At 36.4% G+C, this 13,923-nt stretch overlaps 1 long non-coding RNA gene across 1 annotated transcript in view; it reads right to left on the bottom strand.

The window, feature by feature from the left end:
* LOC122146191 overlaps nucleotides 1-773 on the bottom strand; it is an 84,649-nt gene extending 83,876 nt beyond the window's left edge. Inside the window, exon 1 of the long non-coding RNA XR_006160885.1 lies at nucleotides 589-773. This is a non-coding gene — a long non-coding RNA (uncharacterized LOC122146191). The remainder of the gene's footprint in view (nucleotides 1-588) is intronic.
* Between the last annotated feature and the right edge of the window lie 13,150 nt (nucleotides 774-13,923).

Here is a 13,923-nt window from a genome sequence, read left to right as displayed (position 1 = left end):
TCTGCAATGGAAATGATATGCATAAGGTGCACTTAGACATGTGAATGAACGGGCGATTTCCGCCACAGCGCTTCACACAGACACTTTGCACGACAGAAATACTGGAAGTTGCATTCTAAATGCACTTGACTAAAACCATCGGCTCGGACTCGTGTAATATATTTTTTTCGTTTTTTTAGTTTAAGCAATTTGAGTGGATTTAGCGTGGTTTTGCGCGGTTCTATCTCACCCGGTGCGCGTTTCCATTGTGGACTGTGGAGCTGCATTATGACATGCTCGCCTGCTCCGCTTCCGATCAGAGCTGCGGCGATGCGTCGCGTTCATTACAGCTTCACACTACACGCGCGTTCCCGTTCAGCACTAAACACCATAATGCGCACCTACAAGCAGCGGGGGCGGGTTAACATTACTATACAGCAGTTCTGCTTCTACCCCTGTCAAATAACCAGACGAACAGCTTTCGTCTGAATCTAAGGAGCTTTTGCATTAAAAACAAAATGCGTTTGCGTTACATAAACACAGCGGGAACACGCGCAAAACATCCCGCGTCTAAAAATAACACACGAGTGGAGATAAGTCAGTACTCACGGGTATGAATGCGGCGATCGGCACCTCAATACAGGTTCAAAGGACCCCCATCCGCCATTGGAATAAAGTTGAGAGCCCACCTCTAATCTCGATGATGATCCGGGGAACGGAGTGCCTCTGTTTGATCACACGAGCGGCCTAGAATACTCTCGCGGGGTCGCCACTCTGTAGCGCGCAACGTGGTTACAGAAGCACACTGTGATTGGCTGAAGGCGTGCAGGGATCGCCCATAATCTGTCTGTCAGCGCAGGAGGCTGAACCCGAGCGACGATTCTGATTGGCGGGGGACACCAACGCGAAACAGATTGGCTGTAAACACAACGGATGATTACATTTGCAAAATAAAAATGCAGATTTGTTGTGTTTTAATTAATTATGTCTGTAAACGACAGTGTGAGGATGATCAGTTGGCTTGGCTGCAGTTATCACAGGGTTGCAGTCTACTAAAATATTTAGCTATGTTAGTTCCCACACTTTGTGACCAGTTCAGAGATTCTTGAGACATGCAAAAAATATGTCCCATAACTTTCCCATCACTCACTCACCCTAAATACTTACTGCGTGACCAATTGTAACTTAAATGTTGAGGCTTCCGCTATCGTTTGCTTCCATTTATTTTACTTGTACAAAAAGAGTGCATTATGCTGCTTTATATTGCAAACGATTATGTTATTTTAATGTGTTGTCATAATCATAAACACACTGGTTTGTAGCGCTAATAGTTTTAATCTTTACTGCACTTTGTTATTCTTATAGTTCTAATATCGCACATTCGAAGACAATAGCTTCATCCTGAAGCTCCTCTTGCTTTGTATCACCTCCAACATCACACAGACTTTCAATTCATCTCATTTGTCAATGCTAAATTTATCAATATTTATAATAAATATTATTTTAGTGTCTGTCTGTGTTTACCAATATTTAGTGATTTTGTGAGAAAACGAAATTAGCAGAAGCTTGCACCCAACCATATGTGAATGTCTCTAAACATGTTCAACAGATTAATCCAAAATAATTCTGTGATACATACAAGCACTGGCAAAAAGCGATATCTAGCCAAATAAATATGTAAATATTTGAAATCATGACTTTCCCACAACTTTTTAAGATTTCATGACTTTTCAAATTTAATTTGCATACATTTCCAGGTTTTCTGTTTAAGGTTTTAAACATTTTTTATCCTCCCCTTTGCTAATTTGCTAAATTAAGTCGGGCACAAACCAACTGATCTGCAAGTATTGAGCTCAGCGTGCAGACCAGATTGGAAGGACAAATGGGGAGAAAAAAAATAAATGTTTTGTTGTTGTTTCTCAGTTCTCAGTCACTTTCATTACATGGACACGTCATAGCCAAGGTCATATAGCTTTGGAATGACATGATGGTCATATAAGCTAAATAATGATTAAATTGATTTTTGGTGAACTGTTCCTGTAAGAAAAAATAAAAGACAACCCAGTCCACCCCTCGATTCATCTAATCAAAGCCTGGGTGAATTTGTTCAAAATTTCCATACTCTGTCCTCGCTGTCCAACAAACAAAAAGACATCGGAAGGAATTTTAAATATCTCACAAGATTGCATCAGTGAGAGTTTTGACGGGAAGACTTTAAGGTCACCGATTTTGTGAAAAGCAAGAACAGTTGGACTGCCAATTTCTCAAAGGATAGAGACCTGTGCTCAAAATCTTCATCAATCATATCATTCACTCACAGTTAACAACCAAAACTTCATTAACCTTGATACAACCTGTGCTATGTCTCAACAGTCCTTAACTATAGATTATGTCCATGCATATCATAATACTAAATATATATCATCAAGGTAATGTATTACACACACACACACACACACACACACACACACACACACATATATTATATATATATATATATATATTAAACAATTAAGCAAGCCTTTCTGATTGACTGTGATTTTTTCACATCACACAGGACTTTTGCAGTCAGTGTAGACAGATCATGGAAAGAATTTCAAATCTAGCCTTCAGCACACATCAATCCCTGTTGTTATTTCTCCTATGAAGGCTCTTTACCTCTGTCTGTTTCAGGGGACGTCTAGAGCTGCCCTGTGATCTGACCCCTCTGCGCCAGAGTCTGCAGAGAGCAGACATCCTAAACTACCATGAAAAGCAGGTACAGTCTTCAGGTCTGAGATGTTAAGCTGCTTGAGAGCCCTAACAGCATGCTTATGTATTTTACGAAATGCTCCTTATTCATTTTCCATGCGTCCTTCGAGTCATCTTACAGAAAAGCTGGCCAAGGGCTATGACTCCCAGAAATAAAAGTACAAAAGCCGTCTCTGGGGCAATACCTTTTGAAATAGATAGATAGATAGATAGATAGATAGATAGATAGATAGATAGATAGATAGATAGATAGATAGATAGATAGATAGATAGATAGATAGATACTTAGGGAATTTTGGAATGTTGGAATAAAAATGTTAATAAAACAAAAATGAGAACACTATGAACTATGACAGAGTAACCTCAGTTTTGTGTCTGGGTTTCCCCAATAAACTTCATAAAAATCACTTCCTCTCAGTGCAAACCAACACCATCATGTTGTGGTATTGCACTCAGCTGCTAAATATACATCTCTGTGAGCACTGCAGGAAGAATGAACGAGGTGAGTGTGGACATATGAACATGCCGAGCATCTCTGGAGATTGCCAGCCTTCTGTATCATTGATGGAGAGAAGAGAGAGGAATGGGGTCAGCAATAAAAATACATGCCGACCTGTCCGAACACAAAATGCTTTACCCATCTACTGTATTAAGGCGGGTTTTTGTATTAGATGAGGCCAAAAATATCTATTTTCCCTTTTTTGTCTTTGGTGATTGGATTATAAGATCAATGGGTCTTATTCATGAAACAAGAGCAGAATGACTCTGCGTGAATCTTTCATAAAGCTTTGTTTAAGGGTCAGGGTCCCCTCTCTGCTCTAGCGCTCAAGCACTGTCCCTGTGTCCAAAATCGCCCCCTATACCTTAAATAGGACACTATTTGAGGGGACAGCAATATTTAGTGTGTTCGAAATCTTGGTGGACATTATCAAGTGCATTCACTATAGAGATTGAGTCTGTTCGCTGAACTAGCAAATACAAAAAACATCCAAACCAGTTTAAGGGTAACAATTTAATTGATGTGCAACAAATACACCAGAGGGCAACAGTTAAAAGAGATTCTTCCAAGGCTTTTTTCTGTCACTGATGGAGTTCTGGTTCCGTGCCACTGTCGCCTTTGGCTTGCTAAGTTGGGGACACTTCATTTCTGGCAATATTGTTGACTTGATTGCACAGATACTATTGTAAGAGAGCTGAACTAGATGATGACATCACTGAATCATCAATGAACTGACTTTTACTGAAATTTTTTACTATTTGTTATTGTCCTCTTGCATTATTGACAAACTGTTTTCCTGTTTGACAGTGTAAAGTTGCTTTGACACAATCAGTATTGTATAAAGCGCTATATAAATAAAGGTGACTTGATGACTCCGCTTAGGATGCGAGGCTGTCAGGCACTGCAATTGGGTGAAAGAGAAAGATTAAAGAACACAAGGCCCGGAAGCATGGATAATGAATTCATAATGGATTAATGAGACTACAGAGGCAATGACTAGGGAAGGAGGTGGGAAAGACTGGGAAAAGCTGAGAGATGGATTTTAACAAGTGGGGTGAGTCCTCTCTAGGGTAGCCGTGCGAAGACTGGTGGGTAATGCCACTGCGAAATGCCACAATCACACATTTGATGGTTTATAAATGCTATTAGAATGACTACTCTTCTGTGGATACTCAAATATTGCCTTGAGTGGTGCATCTCAAATTACTTTGCTTCAAGATCAAAGACATCAAGTGGCAACCAAACACAGCACCAAAAGTGTTTGGTTAAAATGTACTCACCCTCAGGCCATCCACGATGATTCTTCATTGGAACATATTTGGAGAAAATGTGCATTATATCACTCAGGCCATCCAATTTCAAAGACTTCTGTTTCCTGTCCCAAACTATCTTGAGTAACAAAGGGCCATTGTGGCATTCCTGAAGGCACAGGAATTGCTGATATCGATCAAGGCCTGTAGGCCAACATGTTTTATACATCGGGGGTCTAATTTGCTAATGTCAGACACCTTTTGCACAGGTTGTGAAGCTGTAGTCTTCTGATTGGTCAGTTTGAATGTCTCACATTTGAGTGTTCAGTCACCTGGTCAAGGAAGGGATAAAAGAAAAAGACTTGTAAATTGTTTGCTCTGGCTCTTTCTCTTTGCTGACTCTGTTCCTTTGCTGAGCTCTCTTCTCAGGCTGCTCGGCCCTCTGCCCTCTCTCCCCTATTTTTTCCTCCCTCTCTCCATCTTCCCCTCTCTCTGGCTCTTTCTCAGGATTGTTACATACATTTGAAGTACATTTAACAATATTGTTTTACTACCCTTCATCTATTTTGTAACCAATTCAAGTGTAACCATAACAAAATATTGTTTATTAAACCATTGCAAATTATTAATTATGTGCTAACTAATCTTGATTCAATATTAACTTTGAATGGGCTACCTTTGCAATACAATATAGTCACTTAATAGTCAACGCTCTCCCACATAGTTTAGTATTGTAACTGCGCTTATTTCCGTCGTTGTATAAGTGGCAGAAGGGTGGGTGGTAACAGACTAACAGAAATGAGCCAACAGACAGTTTTATACCATCGTGCTGAAAACGTTTCACAGTCCTTTCGGCAATCCTACCGCCTGAACCACTGTAGGGAAACCCCCCTTACAATCACTTGTGCATTATATCACTTAGTCACCAACTGATCCCCTGGAGTGAATGGGTGCCGTCAGAATGAGAGTCCAAACAGCTTATAGAAACATCACAGTAATCCAAATGACTCCAGTCCATCAGTTAATATCTTGAAGTGAAAAATTTACGTTTGTAAAAAAAAAATTGTAAAATGTTTTTTTTTTTTTTTTTTTTTTAAATCTGATGAAGAAACAAACTCATCTACATCTTGGATGGCCTAACGGGGAATACATTTTCAGAAAATTTTAATTTTTGGGTGAACTTGATATAGGAAAATTTGCCCATATGATGTAAAATTTAGGCATCTAAATGTCTTTTTAAAATGGATTCTGCCAATAATTCAGCACAAAATACATTATGCTGTTTTGCAATCTTATCATTTCACAATTATACGATTAGCTGAATTTTGTTAATGGCATTTGATCCCGAACAAACCTGAGTGTGTTTTTTTTTTTTGTGTGTGGCCAATTTTTTGATAATCATCTTGTTGATGAAGAATTTATTTGGATGAGAAATGATTTGATGTGTTTTTTTTAATATATATATGGTGGTCCAAAAGTCTCAGACTGTTGAACCTAGTGAAAATGCATCTACTTAATAAAAAATATTTGAATCCCAAATGACAGTGTCAACAGGATAATGTGAGTGTAAAGTTAAACTATTAAGGTTAAAGTAATAGTGTAAAGGTAAAACTATAAGTGTTAAGTTAAAACTATAAAACTATTTGCTTTAATGACAGCAGCACTGGAGCTGACATGAACAAAACCTGATGATCATGATCTTGTGCTTTATTGTGCTTTATTTGCAAAATGTGTAATGATAGTTGTCGTTATTTTTGTTGCTTTTTTAGTTATTTTTAAGTGACCTGCAGTATTATTTTTTTTTTTTTTTTTTTTTTTGTATAGATTTTTTTTTTTTCTGAAATCTTAAAACAAAATATTTATTTATTATTTATAATTTTTCTGAGACTTTCACAAATGTATACAACTTTGCAACTACATTGCAACACACTTGCATGTTTAATACAAGGGACTGCTGACAGAAATGGCATTTAAGTAGGGACAGCCAAGCTACATGAAGCTGAACAGTATTTTTTTTTTTTTTTTAATGTTACAATTTTAAAGGTCTTGTAAGGCCATAGTAAGTCTCTTCATATCAACATTAGTGTCTCCTCTCATACACTATCAGCTGTTGTGTAGATAAACTGCTGTTCAATTCAGGATGCTTTGAAAAGCCTGTTTTGGGCTCTATTTGAAAACGGTTTGCAAACAGGTAATATTTATTCAATCCTTACTTGCATAACTTCATAATTCAACCATAGCATGAGCAAAAAGTCCCCTGGATTTCTGTGATGTTTGTTTTTTGTAGTATGATATAAATTATGCAATCGTAAAGGATGAGTTTCTGTCTTGTTTTCATGCACCTTTGTTGCTCCCTGTTTCTCAATGTCAGCTCAATCAATCAAGAGCACTCTCAGGCCAGAATTCTCATTTTCCAAGTTCTGCTTTTCAACAGACGGACAATGGAGCTTTGCCTTACCGACTCACCTTGAACACAGGTGAAACCTCAGTGGGATCCAGTGACACTTTCTACAGTCTTGCTTGTCTCTCACTGTCCCAGCTGTCTTCTGAGATACACGATACGTATTTTGGAGATTCGGAGTGGTTTAGTGAATAAGTTTAGCCCTGCACGTATAGATCATGTGAAGCATTAAATTTCACACAGGGACAGAGAGTGCCCTGACTGTGACAACATCTGTGCGTCCTTTTGTCAGCACGGTGCATGTTCAATAACTGCTCAATAGCCTAAATTACTATTGATAAACAGATCTGCAGCATGGGCCAACCAGCAGCCTGAAAAGTAGGTTAGTGTTATTTAGTGGCCTAGTTTGTAATGTTTGTGACTGTAAACTTGCATCAATGTGTATGCATTATAGCAATACGTAACTTAAATATGTAAATTATGACATTTACTCACTCTTATGACACAAATGAAGATGTTTTGAAGCATCTCCAAACTGCTTTTTTTTATCAAGGCATTCCTGCCAAAAGTGCCTGCCAAATCCATAAATAAAGTATTCTAAAGTCTATTCCAAGTCTTCTGAAGGCGTACGATAGCTTTATTTTAGGATCATGCTAAAATTCAAGGCTTTATCCAATGATTCCTCTGCCAGGTGCTTGTTTAAAATGACATTTTGAATTTTAAATGTGTTGTGGCACGTTTGATGTCATTAATGCAAATGCCATTGGTACTTGTGTTTCAAACAAGGGTTGAAAAATCCAAATGCAAATGAGATTTGAGAGTTACAGCAGATAAAGTCTATCAAGTCACCATTCGTTGCTAATTTAGCCTATTTTCTAATATTCAAATTTGGCACCTCAAGATGACTTACTATTTTTAAACAAACTCAGGGATCCTCTGTGAAATCAAATCCCATCCAAATGCGAATGTTTATTTTCATTGTGTTTGGTTCCTGGCAAAGATGAAAAAATTCATTCAAGAACCCGATTGCTTAAATTGTTAAGCCTGGCTACTGTAATATCAGCATCAGGTTAGATTCCTGACCTCCATTTCTGCACTCAATTACATATGTACCTTCAAAAAAAAAACATGGTTTTACTACAAATATATATATATATATAGATATATATATATAGATATATATATATATATATATATATATATATATATATATATAATATATATATATATTGAATTGAGGTAGCCAAAAATTAACCATGGTTTTGCTATACTAAACATAGCTTAATCATGGTATTTGTAGTAAAACTGTGGTTATACTAATGGTAATCAATCCGCATGACTATATGCAATGCATGCATACAGAGCACACATTATTCTTTGAAATAGTGTCTTTGTGGGTTTGTTTGACTAACCTAAACAGCAATTTCAGGACACAAGGTGGCAAAGAAGACCAAGCAGTTCTTCATGGTTGGCGAACTGAACCCCCTTGCAGGCCTGGCACAGTGGGGAGGAACATAAACACAAAACTTGCCTTTCCTTCAACTTCAGTTACACTACAGACTGTCACAAAGCTGGTAAACTACGAGACTCAAAGTGGCAATATGCCACTCTATAAACACTTCTCCTTCACTCGCTTCAACAAAGCTGCCGAAACGTCTGGCTTACATGCAAGGAACAATTCAAAAACATCTCATTTTGGCAAGTGCGGCTGTGGTCTGTCAGCCATGATGCCAATGTAAAGAGAGAGAAAGGAAGAGAGGTATTGTGAAGAATCCCTGGTAAAGAAAATGAACTATGGGGCTTTTGAGACTTTGCCCACGGGATAAAAAATAAATAAATTGTAAAATATTTTTATATATTAAGAACAATTAAAGTCAAACAATTTAGCCTAGCCTGAAACTGTGAAAAAATGCAGTTGCTCAAGGCTGTGGCTAGAAGGGATACAGCAAAAACCTGAACCTAACAATAAACATAATTTTCTACCTATTAGATTGTGTTTTTTTAACGTCTACACCCCTTACAATAATGCAAAAATAGTAATTATTGTTGTACACTGTGAGAAAAATCACACTATACTGATGTGCGCATGCCCAGTAGTTTTTGCTGTATGCCACCTAGCTTAACCGTTGCTCACTCGCATGGTCTCGTACTAATTAACTACTTTTTCACTGTGTTTCACAGAACATGATGCTGCAGGCTAGGTGTTCTCAAGGATAGAAAACACAATAATGCTGTGAGGCTTGCTTTTTGTCAGCTTCATTAGTCAGAATAAGTGAGAATTCATCACTTCTTAGTGCAGACATCATGCTTGTGCAGACCTCCATAGTGCAGTGTTGTAGTCTTAACCCCTTAACTGTCACCCCCCATTTTTTAAAATAGGCATTAAAGTGCACTATCCAAACTTAAATTGTTGTAATTTTATGAACACACGTTGGAATATAGACCTCAGGTTGGTCTCTTTTTAAGAAGCAGATTTTGGCAAAAAGTGGAATTTTTTGCAAAAAAATAAAGTATCATAAAGTGTATAGAAGGTTAAATGTTCTGTAAAATAAAATGCGCTATCAATTAATTTTATTTTATTATTTTATTTAATTAGAAAATATTTTACATAACAGGTTTTACTCTAAAAAATTGGTATACTAAAATTAAAGCCTTGTGTCTAAATAGAGTTATGTTTCCAAATTTGAAAGTTGATATGAAAAAAATTGAGGTTCCTGAGAGATTTTATTTAGGGCGTCATACCACAAACAGCCACTGGGAGCCATCAAAACCTCCTTTGAATTTTTTGTTTAATGAATTTTTCCCTAGATTTCTCTGTCAATTTTACTTCAATACTCAAATAACCACCAAATATGGAATCCTGAGACTCCAGACCTTTCCAATGATATGTTTGTTGCCAAGATTATAAAAAGTTTTGATTTCTAAAAGACCGTAATGCATTTTGTAATATGACACTTGACACTGCCCACTAAAGGGGGAGGAAGACCGCCATAAAGAATTTTAAAGTACCATTTCCATGGTAACGCCAATGTCCGATTTATTTTTTAAAAATGGTTTTCACAGGATGAAATCTTGGGCTTCTAAGCTTTCAAATGATATATAATTTATGATGATTACTAAAAGATTTTATAGAGAAAAAGGACAACAAAAAAAAGAGCGCAAAGCGTCCCACAGGTGGGACAGTGAAAATTAACATTCTTTCATTATACTCACCCTCATGTTCTTCCAAACCTATTACATGCTATTTTCTTGGGCAGAATGTCCAGGCAACTGAAATGGATAGCTGTTTATACTGTCAAGCTCTGAAAAAAGACAAAAAGGCATTATGAAACTTTCAAAGCCTTCTGAAGCCATATGATAACTTTGTGTGGGTAAAAATGACAAAGTTTAAGTTCACTGACGATCTTTCCTATCTTCTGTATCTTGCAAATCTCAATTGGGCCTGTGTTTTTCAACTTTGCCATGTTATGACTGGTCATGTGATGAGCAAGAACCAATGCCATTTGTGGGAACATGTTTGAAGGTGTTACTTTAAATACAAAACTGCACAAAATGTCATTTTAAAAAGCATGAATGAGATCTGAAAAAAAAGTTTGTCAGATGAAATTTTATTTTCTGAAAACTTGGAATGTATTGCACAAGTTGTATGGACTACTTTCATTTCATTAAATCTCTATTGGATGAAAAAGAAGCAGTTCATTTTGTGTTTTAATGATGAAAGACAATGAGATGATGTCAGAAGAACACATGAGGTCAAGACATTTTTAGGTGATCTGATCTGTTTATATTCAAAGAGAACTTCAATGGCACCAAATAGGGATTTTAGGAAAATTCAGACAATTAATCATTTTTGTTTTAAACTTGTATGGCACACGCCATTGTCTTGAAATAACCTAAGAAAAATGTTTGAGTAAATTACAACCATCCTGCATGATGCCATTACTGGCTGTACACTAAACATAGACTCAACATTCTGTAAAAATCATCTGACCGTAATCATGTCATTTGAGTATTTAATTAATTCCTGCAGTTGAGACAAACCCCTGTGTCTTTTCTAAATTAGATTTCAACATGAAGTGCTCGTGAAGGTAATGCCCTCCGTTGTGTAATTCCTCCAATTTCCCTATTAGCATCCAACAATAACTACATGAATGAAAAATAATCCATTTCACATTTGACATCCATCATTTTTGTAACATGTTGAGTCTGTCCTCAGCGCAGCGTAGATTTCTAATGAATACCATACCATGTACTGCAAAAAATGGAAAGCATGCCAATATGGAGAGTGGGATGATTCAGACAAAGACATTCCCTAGTGTACAACCTCAAACCATTCTTTAGTTTCTTAAGAGCTTTCAGATGGTCCCGTACAAACCATAAGGACAGTAATCATTCATGCACAACAATAAGTGTGGGAATACATGAATTCAGAGAAAATTACAATTATATTACACTAGATTTTTTTTTTCTTTTTCAAAGTGCATGATGCACACAAGGAAAGTAGATGATAAGCTATCAAAATTTCTAAGAAAGGGTAAAAAATATAAACATTATTACAACATCTGCAAAGCACTCGATTGATATTGCTCAAACGTTCTTTATTCCACACTGCAAAAATAATTTCTTAATCTATATATTGGTCCAGTTTTTCCATAAAAGAATACCTAAATATCCATTAAATGAGATACAAAGATACATTTACTTGAGAAACAAAACTGCTTAAGATATTACGACTTGTTTTCATGTCTGTGTAACCACTGGACTGACAAATATCAGAACTGAGTTTATGTATAAATGTAATATTTATGGTGTCCCTTGTTTACTTTTTTATTTATGTCATTTTTGTTTCTCAACCATTTATAAATTAAAAGGGGAGAAAATACATAAATAAATATTTTCTTATCCAACAGACAAAGTGTTGTTTTATGGTTTAAGCATGAACCTCATTAGATTTTGTTAAATTCATGCTTGTAAAAATATTGGCCAATGGGGCAAAAAAACAAACAAACAAAAATAAATATACATAAATAAATTCAAGATGTAGTCTCTGAAAACAAGTCTTAATTTCTTATGTAGTTTAAGGCCATTTAAATATTTTACAGTAAAATTTGGTATTATGAGTATTGCCATAGAATCAAATTATTTATGTGTCCGATGACATGAACCGATCCAAATAACTATACGGAGTAGATCTTATTATCTTATAATTACAGCAATTCAAACATGATGTAAATGCATCATTAGGCAGAAAAAAATACTTTATGAGGCCGATGCCAATGCATGGATATAGAAGTTCCTTATGCACTGCAATCCAACACACTTTTGAAGGGACAGCACATGTAATCAAGTTTAAAAAACTAAAAGTGTTTATACTGTATTCATGTATTCATGCATGGAGTACTTTTAGGCCTTACATTGCAAATATGTCATCATAACAGAAGCAAGGACTGCTATTTCCGTCAGGAAGTACAAATCTAGTGCTGCTTGTCATCATATCAAGCTCTGTTGTGGAAAACTTGCTGTCAATGCGTTCCACCTTGTCTCGACACATCGTAGAAGTTGATATCCATCTGACACTGTTTAATCAGAACGCCAACCGCTTGAGGGTACAGCCATAAACAACCCAACCGGCAAGTCAATGCAGTAAATGAGCTATTATTTGCAGTTTTTATAAGGAAAACAGAACATCGGGTGTGCCTGTTCTTGCCAGGTGCCGTACCAGTCATGCAACAATGCCTTTATTTGGATAAGAACTGCTGCAGTGTGTCTCTGAGGTTCATATCAGGATTCATAGCTACCACTGCAAAACAACAACATTTTATGGTCGTTGCTATGGAAGTGTCCTCAAAGTAGTCCTTCAGCAAGCTAGCAGTTTCGAAAACCGCACCGTTATGTATACGTGTATATATACACATATAATATCTCAGCACATGGTTATCTTGAGGTCATTCTGTCTGATGGCCAAGTGCACGATTACACGAATTATGAATACCTTCTCTAGCAACACCGCAAGCTCTGTTCTGTTGCCTTTTAAGGTCTCTAATGTTTAATAGCTTATGCAACACATCAGACCTGTAGAACTGGAGCAAACATTTTCTTTGCTCTCTCAGCTTCCATTTAAAAATCCACCGATGGCACTGATTTCCTCATGAGAGAAAAGCAGAGACTGGTTGTATTTTTCAATAATGGCTCCTTAAACACAATAGAGACGTCAACAGAAGCAAATGATATCATTATTCCCCATGAGCGAATCGTGCACACACACATTTTCCAGTTTATTTGTTTAGTTCACTCCAACTCAACTATATTGGCCCCGTCCTACTTAACCTGGGGAAATGCAATCCCTCATCAGGCTTGCAGTCAATCTAGCTGCCGAAAGCTTAACTCAGCAGTCAAACCCAGTGTTTATCAATGACTCCCACTGGTTCTGTGCCCACAGGCAAAAAAAAGAAGCAGTCTCCGTCACTGTCAATCAACCGTGTTATGAGCAGAGCTGGGTAGATTACTTATGAATTGTAATCAGTTACTGATTACAGATTACATGACAAAATTTGTAGTCAGTAATATAATCTCTTAGATTACACATTTTTGGTAACGTAATCTGATTACTTTTGGATTACATTTAGATTACATTTGTGCTAACCCTTATTTGATATCACATAAATTGAATTAGCCTAATCTTGTACTATTTTGACAGATACAAGGAAAAAATATAGTCCAAAAAATATATTTAATTCACCAACAAGAGCCACAATAGCTTCTTTTTAAAGTGCAATGTATGGACAGTTTAATACTTACAAAATACAAACACTAATGTACCTTGCTGTTGGTGTTGTTTGCTAGTAACACTGAATAAAACAAAATCACATCTTATGATTTTAAAGCATATTTACTTATAATTAAGTAAATTTAGAAAACAGCTACATTACAAAAACCAATATTGAAAAACATGAAATTCACAGCAATATAATTGCTAGGTCAAATATTTAATCTAAAAAAAACTCTAGAAGTGTATATGACTGTATCAATGAAAAACATCATAC

This window comes from Cyprinus carpio, chromosome A9 (genome assembly GCF_018340385.1).
Source record: "Cyprinus carpio isolate SPL01 chromosome A9, ASM1834038v1, whole genome shotgun sequence".
Lineage (NCBI taxonomy): Eukaryota > Metazoa > Chordata > Actinopteri > Cypriniformes > Cyprinidae > Cyprinus > Cyprinus carpio.
This window is presented reverse-complemented; position numbering and strand designations above follow the sequence as displayed.